General features: G+C 42.8%; 1 long non-coding RNA gene and 1 other non-coding gene across 4 annotated transcripts in view; one reads left to right on the top strand and one right to left on the bottom strand.

Annotated features, from left to right (window-relative positions):
* Positions 1–15,008, top strand: part of LOC131492233 (uncharacterized) — a 53,053-nt gene extending 38,045 nt beyond the window's left edge. For 2 of the 3 annotated variants that reach the window (XR_009251941.1, XR_009251943.1), the window contains 2 exons: positions 9,122–9,200; positions 14,456–15,008. This is a non-coding gene — a long non-coding RNA (uncharacterized LOC131492233). Of the gene's footprint in view, positions 1–4,991; positions 5,076–9,121; positions 9,201–14,455 lie in introns of those variants that run through there. The other variant, XR_009251944.1, reaches the window with a different exon arrangement.
* On the bottom strand, positions 6,819–6,925 carry LOC131492312 (U6 spliceosomal RNA). Its single transcript, XR_009252001.1, has one exon. It is a non-coding gene; the product is annotated as a U6 spliceosomal RNA (small nuclear RNA).
* Positions 15,009–16,595: the final 1,587 nt, after the last annotated feature.

Here is a 16,595-nt window from a genome sequence, read left to right on the forward strand (position 1 = left end):
TCTACTGCTGGCCCAAAGATCATATCCTGTGAAACTGTGACCATCTCCTAATCATAGGTGAAGATCGACTCTGTGGTTCTAAGATCTTTGTGAGTATAGGTTACTGCTGGCCTTTTGAAGTCTTTGACGCAGGGACCCCCAGCCATGTTGCTGAGCCATCACTTAGGCACAGAAGCACCCTTTCCAAGTCACCCTGCCCTAAAGCGTTGTCTTTCCCTCTGGTACTTCTGGGACTTACCCTTTGGCAAGTCACATATCCTCATGCAAACATGTCAAATGGGCCCAGAGAAAGCTGCTTGCCTGTGACTCCCCCTTCATGTCACATCTTATCCTTCTGAAACTCTTTGAACTCCCTATAGTTCTTCCAGTCTTTGAATAGCTCTTTGATTTGGAAATATTTGATTCTCTTGTATTCCTGCTAAAAATATGCGTGAATATATTAAAGCAAGGATTCTTAACAATAAGTGAGCCAGTCACAATGTTTCACCTGACCGCGTGTATGTTTTTATTTTTGACAATGTTCAGGCATGATGTGACATACATCCTGTAAAATCTGAGTATCATTCATTATCTAGCATAACCACCTTTATGGAAAGCCATTCAATGACATGCTCGTTCAAGATCCGAAAAACACTTAATTTACATACCACATAATAGAGTGGTATATACATATGTTATTATCTTAAAATATGTAAAGTAGGTGTTTCTATGAAGTGTTTATCATGCATTCAGTTTTCTGTACCATGAATGCTATTATTTAAATTAAATAATAGTAAGAACAACAAGAGTAGGTACATGTCCATCACTAGTAACTAATACTGGAACTAGTTATATAATCTTATGTGTTGAAAAACCATGGTTACTAATAGTCTTTTCTTTCATGATGGGTTTCTAGTTACCAAAAAAAAATTGGGAAGATAATACTGAGTATCCACGTACATTAGACTGTTTTCTCACTATTGCTGTCATAATGGTTGGTACATGATCACAATCAGTGTATCAAAGAGATATGGTAGTATGAAGTAAAGTTTAAATTTGTATTCAGATTGCTTCGGTTTTAAACTCTCCTAGCCCAGACTCATCCCACCTGGCACATTACAGTCATCCTGTCTCCTTAGGCTCCACTTGGCCATAACAATTTTTAGATTTTTCCATATATTTCATAATCTGCAAAGTTTTGAGGGTATGTTTGTATAATGTATTTTGTAGAATAATCCTTGGTTGGGATGTGTCTAACGTTTGTTCGAATGCTTAAGCCAGAGTTATTGTGTTTTGGAGCAGAAGATCCAGAGGCATAGTGCCATCCATAATTATCACTTCACATAAAGATTGTTTACTCTGAAGATTGGGGTCTTTTTTGGTTCCATACAAATTTTAGGACTGTTCTCATTCTGTGAAAACTGCTGTTGGTATTTTGATGGAAATTGCATTAATTCTGTCAATTGCTTTGGGAAGTATAGACATTTTCACTATATTTGTACTTCTGATCCATATGGAATGTCCTTCCATTTCTTTGTGTCATCTTGAATTTCTTTCATCACTGTTTTATACTTTTCAGAGTATACGTCGCTCACCACTTTGGTTAGATTTATTCATAGATATCTTATTTTTGGTGTACGACTGTAAATGGGACTATTTTCTTAATGTCTCTTTCTACTTCTGTATTGTCTACAAATGCAACAGATTTCTGTACAATGATGTATCCTGTGACATTGCTGAATTCATTTATCAGTTCTAGCAGTTATTGGGTGGACTCTTTAGGGTTTTCTATATATAGTGTCGTGTAATCTGCAAATCGTTTTGTTTCATTTGTCTGCTGGCTGTGGCTAGGACTTCCAGTAATTTGTTTACTAAAAGTGGTAAGAGTAAACATCCTTGTCTTCTTCCTGACCTTACAGGAAAAGCTCTCAGATTTTCCCCATTAAGGTTGATTATAACTGCAGGGTTTTCATAGATAACCTTTATGATGTTAATGTATGTTTCCTGTAAACCTACTTTAGGGGGTTACATCCATGAACGGATGTTGTACTTTGTCAAATGTTCCTTTCTGCATGTATTGAAATGACTGTATGCTTCTTTTCTTTTAACATTTATTAATTTTGAGAGAGGCAGAGCATGAGCAGGGGAGGGACAGAGAGAGAGGGAGACATAGAATTCGAAGGAGGCTCTTGGATCTGAGCTTTCAGCACAGAGTCTGACGCGGGACTTGAACTCAGGAATCATGAAGTCATGACCTCCGCTGATGTCAGACTGTTAAAGGATGAGCCACCCAGATGCCCCGATCATCTGGTTCTTATCCTTTCTCCTGTTGATGTATTGTATCACATTAATTGATTTGCGAATATTGAACCACTTTTGTAGCTTGGGAATAAATCCCACTTAATTGTGGGATATATTTACAGTTGTTATATCTTCTTTTTGGATTGTACCATTTACTGTTATATACTGTCCTCCTCTGTCTCTTGTTATGTACTTTTTTAAAGTGTATTTTTTCTGATACAAGTATTGTTACTCCAGCTTTCTTTTGACATTAATTTGTGTGATGTTTCTCTATCCTATCATTCTTGAGGTGTAAAGTGGGTCACTTGTAGGCATCTGAATCTGTTTTGTCTTTTCATCCATTCTTACTCCCTACATCTCTAGATTGGAGCATTAACTCCATTTCCCTCAAAATTGATTGATATATGTATTGCCATTTTATTGCCTGTTTTGTTGTGGTTTCTAATGATTTTCTCTGATCCTTTCTTGCCTTTCTTTCATGTATTGCTTATTTTCTTTACTGATATATTTTGATTTATCTCTATTCTTAGCATATTTATGACTGGTTTTAGTATAGGGCTACTGTTAGGTGTTTATATAACCTCTTCTGCATTTAGCAGTCTGTATTAAGTTGATGGTCATTTACCTTTTAACCCATTACTTTCTCCTCCCTAGGTTTTTGGTAGATGTTATTATATTTCAAATCCATTTCTCTGAGTTCTTTAACTGATTTTTTCCAGAAATGTTCATTTTTTACTTGAATTGTGTCTTCTACCTCTATACTGTCACTGTTGGTCTCTCCTTTCCACTCAAAGAATCCCTCTTAATATTTCTTGCAGGACTGGTTTAGTGGTACAAACTCCTTTAGTTTTTGTTTGGGAAAGTCTGTGTCTCCTTCATCCTGAAAGATAGCCTTGCTGAATAGAGTATTCTTGGCCGCTGATTTTTCCATTCAGCACTTTGAATATGTGATGTCACTCACTTCTGGCTTGCCAAGCTTCTGTTCAGAAATATGTAGTTAGCCTCATGGGTCTTCCCTTGTAAGTTAAGGACTGTTTTGCTGCTTTTACGAGTTTTTCTTTATTCTCACCCTAATTTTTAAGTTTGTTTACAATAGGTTTGTGTGTTGGCCTGATTTTGTTGATTTTGATGGGAGTTCTCTAGTCTCCCGGATGTGGATGTTTGTTTCCCTCCCCCAATTAGGGATGTTTTCAGCTATTATTTCCTCAAATAAATTATCTGCCCCATTCTCTCTTCCTTCTGGGACACCTACAATATGAATATTATTATTTTTCCTGTAGTCACTGAGTTCTCTTAGTCTCATCTCATGTTGCAGAATTCTGTTTTCTCTCTTTGGTTTAGTGTGATTAATTTCCATCACTCAGTCTTCGAGGCCACTAGTTTGTTCTGCTGCTTCTTCCATCACTCTGTTCATTCCAGCAAGCATGTTTCTCCTTTATTGTGTCCTCAGTGTCTGTGTTATATCTTATCTCTGTCAGGGGTCTCACTCTTCTACTCATTTTGCAACTCCAATGAGTATCCTTATGATCATTGCTTTAAATTCTATATCAGGTATGTTATTTATATCTCTTTGGCTTAGATCTCTGGCTGTGGCTTTGACTAGGTCTTTCATTGTAGATAAACATCTCTGTGTGTCCATTTTGTTTGTCTCCCTGTCTCTATTTCTCTGTGTTAAGAAAGTCAGCTGTGCCTTCTGATCTTGAAATTAATGCCGTTATGAAGAAGAGGTCCTGGAGTCCTCAGCAGTGCACGTCTCCATTTATAGGACCTGGACCTTCAGGAGGATATCATATGGGTATTGCTCACTCCCTGCTGTTGTGTCTGGGTTACTTTTCCTTTCAGTGCAGGGGTCTGCACTGATTGCATGCCTGTTGTGGGCTGTGCTTGCTCTCAGTGGGGTCAGTGGGACCCAGGCAGGCCAGCTGAGTCAAGAATCAAGAATCAGCATGAATACATGTGTCTCCTGTGGCCTGGGCATTGTGTAAAATGCCATGTTTATGTTGCCTGTCTACACAGGCAGGGACCTGGCTATCACTCATCCTTCTGGATCACCCAGTGCTGGGTCAGCTGACCTCCAAAGCACCAGGATCTAAACTCAAGGGAATTCAGCCCCCCTGGGTTTTAATGCCAAATGTTATGGAGATTAGTCTTCCCTGTGTCAGCTCCCTGGTGTGAGGGCTCACTTTCTCTGCTTCTGCAGGCATCCAACCTCCACCTTTCTGACCTTCCTAACCTTCCTGATGCAGCTTCTATTTAGGTGTGGAGTTTGTTGTGCAGGTCGTGGATCCCTCTCTGGTTCATGGACTTGGATGTGGAAGTTATATAGTTGAAAACATGGGACAGGGTGAGCTCAGGGTCTGCTTACTCTGCTATTATTAATTTTTTAAATGTCTTATTATTTTGGATTTTTGAGACATGGGCAGACAGACTCATCTCACCCATGCACTTTAGGATTTGAAAGGAATGTTCCCACATTTGCTTCTAGTATTTTGTGCTTTGAAACTCTCTTTAATGAGGTATAATTTACATATAACAAATAGCCTCAAATTAAAGGCTATTAAAGGCATTATAATTTGATGAGACTTGATCTCATGGATACAGCACCATGAAGTCATATGGTTGCTCTCTAAACCTTAAATCATGATCCCTTTGTGTCTAGCGCTAATGTTGCTTTTGAAGTAAGGACTTTTTTTTTTTTTTTACGTTTTCAGATATTTCCCAGGTGTCTGAATGCCTGCAGTAGGGTACCTACCTCCTTTTCTGATAGACTGTATTCCCGTAAGTATTGCAGTCAGTCTACCTTTGGACTTTATCCTGCGTTGTATCTTTCAGTCTGTTCACTTAATTTTGTTGCAGTACTTTAATGCTGAGGGATGCATAATTGGATTGATTTTCACTAAATGGTACAAGCTGCAGTTCCAATCATGACAGAAAGCACATGCTTCCTGTGTTAGGTACTCAAGAGTAAGGCAGATACCCTGGGCACTTGAGCTGAGTATATTACTCTGTCTTTTTGCCAGCCCTCTTCCCTTCCCTGGGAGACAAGGGTCTCGTTTTGGTCACACAGAAATGTAGGTGAAGTCAGCAGAGAAGGGTCCCTTCTCTTCCGTTTGTCTCTCAAACACCCTGTCACTACCTTCTGCCTGTCCCTTTCCCTGACTCAATCCCCCAGGCCCACTGCTCCACTCTAGCCATGATCAGGCTGTCCTCCAGCTGCTGGCCTCTGCTCTGGCCATCGCTCAGTGAGGAAACTACAGGAGGATTATGTAGTTCATGGGTCTGATCAAGAAATCTCTGTTCCTCAGAGTCCTCCTACACGTGGTGCTGTCTGTGGAGACCTGGCATCCTGGGCGTGTGTCTGACCTTCACTCCTCTCTACAGTCACTGCTGGTCCCTCATCCTTCTCCACCATTAGAACTCAGCCATTTCCTAAGGACAGATACCTCTCTGTCTGACCCCAAGACACCATGGAGTCAGGGAATATTTCCAAAATAATTGAGCATAAGCACCCCATCAATCTAGATATAGGAAGTTCCCATCACCCCAGAAAAGTCCTTCAGGCTCCTTTTAAGAAAGGGTGATCTTGCTTCTATCCTCCATCACCACCATTTCTGCCACTCTGTTACCTGTGTGTACAGGAACCCCACTGTGTGAACTCAATGGGGAGTGAGAGTAGATGGCCCTAGAAGCAGACACTGACAGAGACAAAACGATGAAAGGTAGATTAGGGGACAGTAGGAAGGAGAAAGTAGAGGGGACATGATGGGCAGGGAAAGCATTCAGGTAGATCTGACACCTTCTTAAAATGTATATACAAACACGATTGTCTGTCACCGTGCACAGTCCTCTTCAAATTTCAAAAGAGTTGTCCTATAAGGCAAAGAGATTTTGGTTTATTTCCCTGTGATCTTATGTTTTCCTACATGCATTCTGTCTTCTGTAGTTTATCTGTGGCCTCAGATGAACACTGTAGTGTGTGGCTGCATCTGTGAGATTATGTGTAATAAAAAATGATTGTCTTCAGATCTAGGTCTCTGAATGTACACATTCTCATAATTATCTTTTCTTTTTTTTTTTTTTTAGATAAATTTGTTTCATCACTTTTTATTTATTTATTTATTTATTTATTTATTTATTTATTTATTTATTTATTTTTTAATATATGAAATTTACTGTCAAATTGGTTTCCATACAACACCCAGTGCTCATCCCAAAAGGTGCCCTCCTCAATACCCATCACCCACCCTGCCCTCCCTCCCACCCCCCATCAACCCTCAGATTGTTCTCAGTTTTTAACAGTCTCTTATGCTTTGGCTCTCTCCCACTCTAACCTCTTTTTTTTTTTTTTTCCCTTCCCCTCCCCCATGGGTTTCTGTTACGTTTCTCAGGATCCACATAAGAGTGAAACCATATGGTATCTGTCTTTCTCTGTATGGCTTATTTCACTTAGCATCACACTCTCCAGTTCCATCCACGTTGCTACAAAAGGCCATATTTCATTCTTTCTCATTGCCACGTAGTATTCCATTGTGTATATAAAAAATATGGAACGCTTCACGAATTTGCGTGTCATCCTTGCACAGGGGCCATGCTAATCTTCTCTGTATCGTTCCAATTTTAGTATATGTGCTGCCGAAGCGAGCACTCATAATTATCTTTTCTTTCATTGTGTGGCAGGGCCCGAATTCTAATAGAAAAATGAGAGACATTGTCTTATTTTTTAAAACAGTGATTCCCACTCCCTGGGCTGAGTTGTTAACAGTCTTAGTTTAATGAACTCCCGTGACCATCTTTTTTGGAGGATCATTGTGTGGAAATATCTTAATTGAAACTGTGAGAAGTGTGTTCCCAGAGATTTTGCAGATGCTTTATACACTGAATGTCTTCTTTTTCTCTTGTTCTTAGAAACAAATATTACCCCTGTTTTCACAGATAACACAGCTGAGGCTCTGTGTAGGTCCCACTGAGAACTGTATTAGGGCTGAGACAGCAGGAACACAGGCAAAGCCTCAGGATATTGTGTGAGAAGTTTGAGGAGATGCAAAGCTGTAGTCAGGGTGATGACAGGGGTCCAGCAGTGGTGGCATCTGGCCAGCCCTGAATTGTAGGATGACTCAGCTGATCTAGAACCTGTCTCCACTTTTAGTCTCACTGAAGGATATGAACTTGGGCATACAGCATTTTCATAACACCAAGTTAAATTCCCATATCTCCAGGGCTCTTTCCCCCCACAAATATCCAGAACCTTCAGGAAAATCGAGGGAGACAACAATCCTTTTAGATGATTACCTGTGTGCACTTTGGCAACACACTGACATTTTGGAGATGAACACTGCATTGTGCACTGAGAGTGATCCCAAATAGCAGCTCCTTATGGGCCTCACACTCCCTGCTCAGGCTGTGGCCAGGAATGACCTCCAACTGCATCTCACTGACCCCAACACCCTCCCCTCTGCACCTCCTCAAACTCTGCTTACTGTGCTCAACTTCCCTTCTATTCCTGTATGATTCAAGGTTCCCCCGGTTTTGCACTGGATCCTTCACTGGTGTTTCCATTTTGGTGATCACAAGGTCTGCATCGTTTAATGAATGTCTCTCTTTCACACAGGACACCTGATGCTCTAAAAGTTAGGGGTGCACCTCATTCATTACAGAACCCAAAACATTGTGTCTCCAACATACTCACCAGTACTGCTGATATGTCTGCTTTTGTGTAAAAAATCCTCTTTCATTTGACAAGAGAAATGTATAGCTCACTGTATTACAGGGACATGACACCGCCCATTGTATGTATGTCCTGAGAAACTTGAGATATGCTACAGTGTCCTCAGGCAGTTTGTAGTTGGATTGCCAAGACTCACAACCATCTCTACATCATTGCCACAAAGTCAATAATGAAGAAGATGAATATACTTTACCAGCCACTCATCCAGTTCAGGTCATCAAAACAAAGTCGGTGGAGGAGGGGGATGTGGCTCCTAGCCCATGACTGGTGGTGAAGGGTGGTCCATGGGGTACAGCCTGCAAGGCAACCCTGGGAAAGGACCAGGACTCTGGCACACAAAATAGCCTGCGGAAAAGAAATGAGAGGTATGTTCATAGGATAGAACCGAGCACCAACACCAGCAAAAAGCAGAAACCCAAAGAAGCAGTGCTCATATTCTACTAGCTCCCCCACCACCAGGTTCTAAGAGGGCAGCATCAGCGCCAAAATCTCTACCCATACTTTGGGTCCTCACTTTGAGGTGAGGAATGGATGTGATTGGGATAAACTAGTGTCCCCATGTGTCTGGAAACGTAGAAACAGCAAGGGCCCTTTTCCTAGAAGATTTATAGGCTGAATACTAAATTAACAAAGTAGCATATTCCAAATAGGAAGGCAACTATGTCCAGGATCACACTCCACCCTTCATCCCCTCCACCACAGAGGCTGTTTATTGTGTATGTGAAGAACTACAGAATGAGAAGGAATGACAATGCCAGTGTCCACACATGGAATCATAGCCCTTGTGGCTCAAAGTTCTGCCTCTAAGCCCCTGCCTGTGCCCAAACTACTGTCCCGACAATGGGGTCTCCTCCTCTCTGGAAGTGCTATCCATGGGTACAGAGACATATGGGGAGATGGGGATCCTGAGGGCCTGTAGAGGACCTGGGAAAGTATGTTCTTAGAGAAACAGGTAGCCTATACATGTTAGTTGGGTTCAGCTAATTTATTTGAATTCAGAGGTACTTCTCAGCTTAAGTACAGTACATTTTGCAGGGTAATTGTGTTCCCTGGAAAAATGAGCTGAAATTCTAAAAGACAAAATTAACACAAATGCACTTTGTTTTCATGTTTTAGCTGTACCTGTGACACAGGACACGAGAGAACGTGCTCATGTGAACACAAGTGAAGGACACCGTGGGGACTTGCCACACAGGTAATTTTGGATTTTTTCTCTTCACAATTTAGGTTTCAGTGCATGTTTTCTATGACAAATATGCCACCTAAGGCTCAGAGTATTTGTGCCCAGGGCACACCTGAGGGGATTCTGGACAGCATGTTTACCAAAATGCTGATGGGTATGAAGTTTACTTTGTCTAAAACCATTCTAAATGACACATACAAAAATATAAGTTGCGGTGAAGGCAGTTCGCATTTTCAAATTGTAAGGATACCCACAGATTTTTCTGACCACGTTAAAACCCTCAATAGAAGGAAACAGGAGAGGAAGAAACAGCAAGAGCAGTGATTCCACATTGAGGAGATCCACAAAGAATGAGGCAAGGTAGGAGACTTCCAAGTGGAGTGTGGTGTCATCCTCCTTGATTTATTCCAGGAACACATTGGAAAAGCCCTATGGTCCCCACCTTTAGGCACGCTTAGCTGCTCAAGTTACCACAAACAGATGCCAGCTGGAAAACAGGGAATCCCATAGACTCGGTGGGAAAGGTTTTTCATTTGGGAAAAAACAAAAAACAAAAAAAACAGCAGACATACCATACGACACACAAACCAGAGACAATGGCAGGAGAGTGTCCTGTACAGAAAGATGTGGCTGTCCGTAAAGACTTAGAACAAAAATGGCCACAGCATTTACTTTGTGCTTCTCTGCAGTTTTGGCAGAGCCAGTGTCGATGTCACTCTTGGTTGTGACACCTACTTCTGGACCTGCAAAAAGCTCTAGAAGGGATGGAGGTTTATTCTGATTTGAGTAGACTGTTTGGAGATCAAAAACAAAAACAAAAGACCCTCCCCTCATACTTCCGACAACTTAAACTCTTTGCCCTAGTGAGATCCCAAATTACATGCACAGGGTGTCCCACATGCCTCCGGTGATACCCAAAAAGAACTTGAAGAACCATCCCTTATAACTTGATGAAGACTCCTAAAAGCCCTGATTCAGATGTATTCATCACTCATCGAACAACTATGGATGGCTGGGGGCACAACTAGATGGACATACATTACATTGTGCCTCATGCCTCACAGATCCCAGCACGTGGACTGTGTACAGGGCATTTCTGCTGAAGTGCTATGTCTGATTTACTGCATACAGCCCCATTCCTTCTCCACAAGAGACGCCTGTACCAACCCATGGTGGGGGAAAGGACAAAGATGAGATCCTGAGAAACTTGAGGAATATGGTAATGGCAGCAGACACATTCCCCTTGCATCACAATGGTCTGTGGTACCGCCTCTGCACCTTGGCCCAAGACCTAACAGCAACAAAAATAAGGTGAGTGTGTTTTACAAGTCAACTCCTAGTGCTTAGATCATCTTACCAAGTGTTGCAGGTGGAGGGGTTCCGGGTGGCCCCAAGGCCACCAAGGTTCAGGAGGTGGACGTGCCTAATTGTCCATGGGGGCAGGGCATCTCCAGGGTAGGGCATGCAGAATTGTCCAGTTAACGGAGGAGGTCCCCAGGATCCAGACTGCCCTGCAGAACAGAAGTGACAGCTACATCCATATGCCAGACAAGAGAACCAATACCAAAATCAGCTGTAACCCAGAGAAGAATGTGTCAGCACCTGCCACCTTCTATGCCACCAGGATCCAAGAGAGTAGCATCAGTACCTGAAAACTCTGTCCCTGCCACTGGATACCACCTACAGCTTGGGGTAGTAGATGCAAGAGGGTAACCTACTGCCACCACACATCACTGCCCATGTCTGTGGAAGTAAAATGGCAAGGGTCCTGTCCTAGAGGGTTAACGGAAGTAATTACAGATTAATGAAGTAGCATTCTCCAGACAGGCAGCCATCGGTGTCCAGGTTCACCCTGCATCCCTCCTCTACAGTGACTCCAGATGTTCTGCTTTTGGTATATTAAGAACACACACACACACACACACACACACACACACACACACACACACATGAGTGGGAATACACGGCTCATATTCTGCTCATGGAATCACATCCACTCCTGGCAAAACGTTCTGCAGCTGGACCCTCACTGTGCCTCCTCTGCTCCTCTCCCTGAGAAAGGAGTCTTCCCTCTTGAAATGTTGTCAGAGGCCTCGGAGACCTCTGGGGAGTGGAGGATGCCTGGAATCTTGCAGGGGAATGAGAGTATTCTGTGAAGAACAAGTTACTTGTGGTGAATGTCTACAATGCTCAGATGTGTTCATCTTAATTCATAGGGAATTATGACTTTAAGCATTCTACAGGACACAGAATAATTATGTGCAATGGAAAAAAAGAAGGAGAAATTCACATAACAGATTTCATGCAAGTGTTTTGGTATAAAACTCCTGGTATGTGTCATGAGACTGTATCAGCTCTAACAGTGACTGGGGACACAACCAGAAACTGCTCATAGAAACACAATTGAAGGACACAGTGTTCAAAACTATTTTTTACCTAAGGTATAGCTGGAAGGATTCTGGGCAAGTCATTTACTAACAAAGACAGGAAGGTGATGAGTGATTACATTGACTTTATCTAGGACCACTCTAAATGGCACAGGGCACAAAATATAAAGTTGGAGTCATGATGTCGTTTCTAACAGGTTCATCTCCTAGCCAGAATCAAGAAAGAAAGACACAGCAACCACACTCTTCCCACAGAGGTGAGGTCTGCAAGGGGTCACCAGGCCAGGAGACTTGTTTGGAGTGTGCAGTCATCCTCCTCTCGTTATTTCTTGAAACTCACGGAAAAACCTAAAGTTACTCAGTCTCTAAGCGCTTTTGGCTTCTAAACTTACCACAGAAAGCTGACAGACTAAAAATTGAGAAGCCTGTTGGCTCCTGGATTATGAGTATGCATTTCAAAAACAAAGAATAAATAGACATATCACACAACATGCAAAATGAGACAAGGCCGGGAGAGCGTGCTGTACATAAAGATGAGGGTTTCCCAAAAGAGTTACAACTGAGAATGGCCCCGGCATTTACCTTGTCCTTGTCTGCATTCTTGGTACAGCCAGAGCTGCTCTAACTCACAGAGGTTTCAGCAGTTTCTCAATCTACTAAAGACCCTGGAAGGGACAGAGGTTTATTCTGCTTTTAGAGGACTGTGCGGAATGAAAATCATCCCTCCACTCATTCCTCAAATATCTTAAACTTTTCCCTATGGTCAGGTCCCCAAGGATAAGGGGGAGAACCATCCCCTCACCTTGATAAAGACCTCACAGTGCCCTAGCTCATGTTGTTTCATAATTAATCACATAACTGTGAACAGGTCAGGCACAACTAGCAATTTAGAATTCATCAGTAAAACAGTTTTCTCAGTATACATCATGGGAAATCACGATTTCATTACAGATAAAGAATTAATATGAGGATGCTTGGATTCATCATCCGTCTCTTAATTTTGGCTCAGGTCACGATCTCACAGCTTGTGAATTCAAGCCCAGCGTTGGGTTCCTCATTGACAGTGTGGAGCCTGCTTGGCATTCTGTCTCTGCCTCTCTCAAAATAAATAAACTTAAAAAAAAGAATAACATTGAGAATACTGGTTTGGTGTATATCCTCAATGAGTCCTCAAGAAGGGTGCCTTTCTTCAGACTTCAGGCAAATTGTTCAATCTCTCAGCTTATCTACAAGCTGCCTTCCACATGAGAGCAGTTAGTATATGATGAAAGACTAATTTTACACTATTGAGAAAAGAAAAACTGTGAGAAGTTAGCAGTGAAGCTGCAGAGTTGCACTGATACCATCAGAGGACTAAGCTAAGCTTTATGGAACTTGAATTGAGGGATGTAGGGCTACAGTTCCCAAAAACAAACAAAAAGAAAGACCGTTAAAACTAGTGAATAAATGACCTTCTACTCAAATAAACTAGTCTTCATATTGAGTCCGGGTGGGAAGAAGGATGAGGCCCATGTCCTGTCATCCTTTCCAGGCTCTTCAGACAGGGGGATGCTAGAGGAGGTGGGAGGCTCACCGTCAGAGGAGGGGCATGAGCTCCACCAGTCACAGGGACAAGTGCCTCACTGTCTGCGGCACCAGAGGAGAACACCCTTCTGTCACCCCTTCAGACCACCTGCCGTCCTTAGTGCTTGTGATTCTTTCCAGACCACACGATGATCACACACAGGAACAGGCTGCACAGCAGAAATTAGACTGCGGCACATCACAACGTGCTCCTTACCTCTTCTTGCAGGGTTCTGCATCTCTGGTCTTTCAGCCATTGGTTTCTGCCTCGTGTATCCCTCAGGCAGCCTCTTTGCTTCCATCCCGTCCAGTCTTGGATACAGAAAAATAATGGACTTCTATAAGAGTTGCAACACCACGTCATCTCCTAGACAACAAACAGTGCAGGTGTCATCCCTGGAAACACCCATAAAAACGCAAGTCAAATGACCACACCTGAATTTCAAGTAAGCGACCTCCCTGCCCTGCTCCGCCATCTCCCTGTCCCAGATCTGAGTCTTGATCTGGGGGAGAAAAAACACATCCACCTTCAGTGGTGCCAGACTGTGCACTAAAGAAAGAGGAGGAGGGGCGCCTGGGTGGGGCAGTCGGTTAAGCGTCCGACTTCAGCCAGGTCACGATCTCGCGGTCCGTGAGTTCGAGCCCCGCGTCAGGCTCTGGGCTGATGGCTCGGAGCCTGGAGCCTGTTTCCGATTCTGTGTCTCCCTCTCTCTCTGCCCCTCCCCCGTTCATGCTCTGTCTCTCTCTGTCCCCCCAAAAAAAAAAAAAAAAAAGAGGAGGAAACAAGAAAACACTTACCTAGTTGTCCTGAGCATTCTTCTCACGAACTGCGATCTGAAAAAGCCAACAATGAAAAGCCCATGGTTAGGGATTCCAAGGGCCACTGCACTCACCCGCGTGAGGTGCTAAGGGTTCAGTATGTCAGGAAGAACTCAGGTTACCTGGTATCTAAAGGTGAGCTCTGCCAGCTGTTCCCGTGTTTGTTCAATTTGTTGCCTGTGAGTTACAATTGCTCTTGTCAGATAAGGCCCAATATTGGGTATGATTTTAAATAAGCTGCCCACGTTCCCAACAACCTCATATCTGTCCCCTGATACAATTTATTCTTACACATGAAACACTTTGCACATGATTATCAATGTACAGTAGGATCAAAGCTATTGTTACATCCTTTCATTACTCATTCCATGCCTGTAGGGTTCAGAGTTCATAGAATTCCTTCCCATTTTCAATCTTTGTCTAACTCATCATGTGACAAGTGTCTTTTATCATAAAGCTCTATTCTTCTATAACTTATATCCTCACCATGTTTCCCAGGGTTGCAAAGACGAGGGCCATGAAATGGCACTACCACGTTGATGGGTATGATTCATTGTACAACACACTGCTTTCCTACAGATGATGACAATTGACACCACCCCCGAGGAATGTTAGCATGGACAAAGTTTCCACACAGTCTGGCCACTACTTGAATCTGCAAATGTTTAGAAACTTAATTGTTTTATTCTTTCTAAACTTACCTTTTTTATCTGTTCATACTCTATGCATATGTTGACTTTAAACATTGCAAAAAGATTAAAAACCAAAAAATGAACAGCAGTTCCATGAGCTGCTGGTAATTACTAGCTGAACTCACTTGTACTTGGTTATTTCTTCTGTAGCTATTTTTTTCCTAATGTTTATTTATTTTTGAGACAGAGAGTGAGTGAGCACATGCATGAGCGGGGGAGGGACAGAGAGAGATGTAACAGAATCCAAAACAGGCTCCAGGCTCTGACCTGTCAGCACAGAGCCTGACATGGGGCTCGAACTCACGGATTGTGAAATTATGACCTGAGCTGAAGTTGGATGCTTAAATGACTGAGCCACCCGGGCGCCCCTTCTGTAGCTATTTTCAAATTTTACCTGCAGCTGCCAGCTGATTCTTCTTTGCCACCAGTTCACAGTGTCATTTTCAGCTTCCTAAGATGGGAAAGATACATACACAGTCAGGAACAAGGTCCAGAAGTTCCCCCTCTTTACCTCCCAGCACTCTTGAAGGCCTATGCAAATATCCTTTCCCCAACTTCTCCCATAAATGCACAGACTGACAACTCAATCAGAGAAATGAAGTGAACACCCCATTTAAGTTCAAGAAAATTCAACTTTTGTCTGCTGCCACGTCTCTGCTATTGGAACCGTCTTTCTTTTTTTTTTTTTTTTTCAACGTTTATTTATTTTTGGGACAGAGAGAGACAGAGCATGAATGGGGGAGGGACAGAGAGAGAGGGAGACACAGAATCTGAAACAGGCTCCAGGCTCTGAGCCATCAGCCCAGAGCCTGACGCGGGGCTCGAACTCACGTACCGTGAGATCGTGACCTGGCTGAAGTCGGACGCTTAACCGACTGTGCCACCCAGGCGCCCCTGGAACCGTCTTTCTAGTTCTCTTGTTTCCTCTCCTTTATCATAAAGTCATCAAATAACATTGTACTTTGTGCCTTCCCAGAGTTGGTCTTTTGTTTGAGATGGTGAAGACTAACTTCATCTCAGTGAGTGAAAAACCATATCCGACCAACTGTACCCATTAGGATGAAGCAGGGAATCATCACTAGTCTTAAACCTCCATGGGGAGCCCTGATTCTCAGGCCAACGTTGTACCATGACACAGGCAATCATCTGAAAGACGACCTTCCAGAATATGGTTTCACTAACATTGCAGCTCACTCCCAGACATCGCTAGAGTTCAGGACTGCAACCCCTGCCTCCACCTTCAAAAGGCCGATCTTAGAACAACATCATATCCTGAAGTACAACCTGATAAGAACTGTCACACAGTCTGGGTTTACTTCCAGGAAACAGATTTCAGATGGAAAACTCCCAACTTCATGGAGCCAAATCTACTTTAACAAGACTCATTCCATTGATAATGAAGACAGCAAAAGGCAATGCTTGGCAAGGCTGGGTGGCTGTGTTGCCCTCAGACTATTCTCTTTGTGGTGTTGATTGAGACGGATTCAACTTGACACTTGATGTACTCAAGAATCACATGCAAAATTGAAAATCTCTTAGAAAATGACACAAAAGCACTAGACAGAGAAAGGCACATGCATTTCCTTCTGGCCTCTCAGGCCGTCCTTCAGCAAATGCTTGCTGGAGTGGTTGTAATGTAGTGGCTCTGTTGTAAGGGGTTGAAGATAGAGAGGTGGTCAGGGTGCTATACCCACTCACAGAAAGAGCTTACCAGTTAACAAAAACAAGATGCCAGTGAGACAGAGCAAGCCCTAACCCCAGCTGTGGGAAGGACGAACATAAGGAGTCTAAAGTCCCCCATCTCCTCCTGAGAACAAAAGGAAATACTGTACAAAGAAGGAAACATGACTGAATGCACCAAATATTTGACAACCCCACAAAGACACACAAGACCAAGACGGAGAAGAAGGAAGCCCAGGACAAAGCCAGCCTGGCAGTTGGACCCA

This window comes from Neofelis nebulosa, chromosome 12 (genome assembly GCF_028018385.1).
Source record: "Neofelis nebulosa isolate mNeoNeb1 chromosome 12, mNeoNeb1.pri, whole genome shotgun sequence".
NCBI classification, from domain to species: Eukaryota; Metazoa; Chordata; class Mammalia; order Carnivora; family Felidae; genus Neofelis; species Neofelis nebulosa.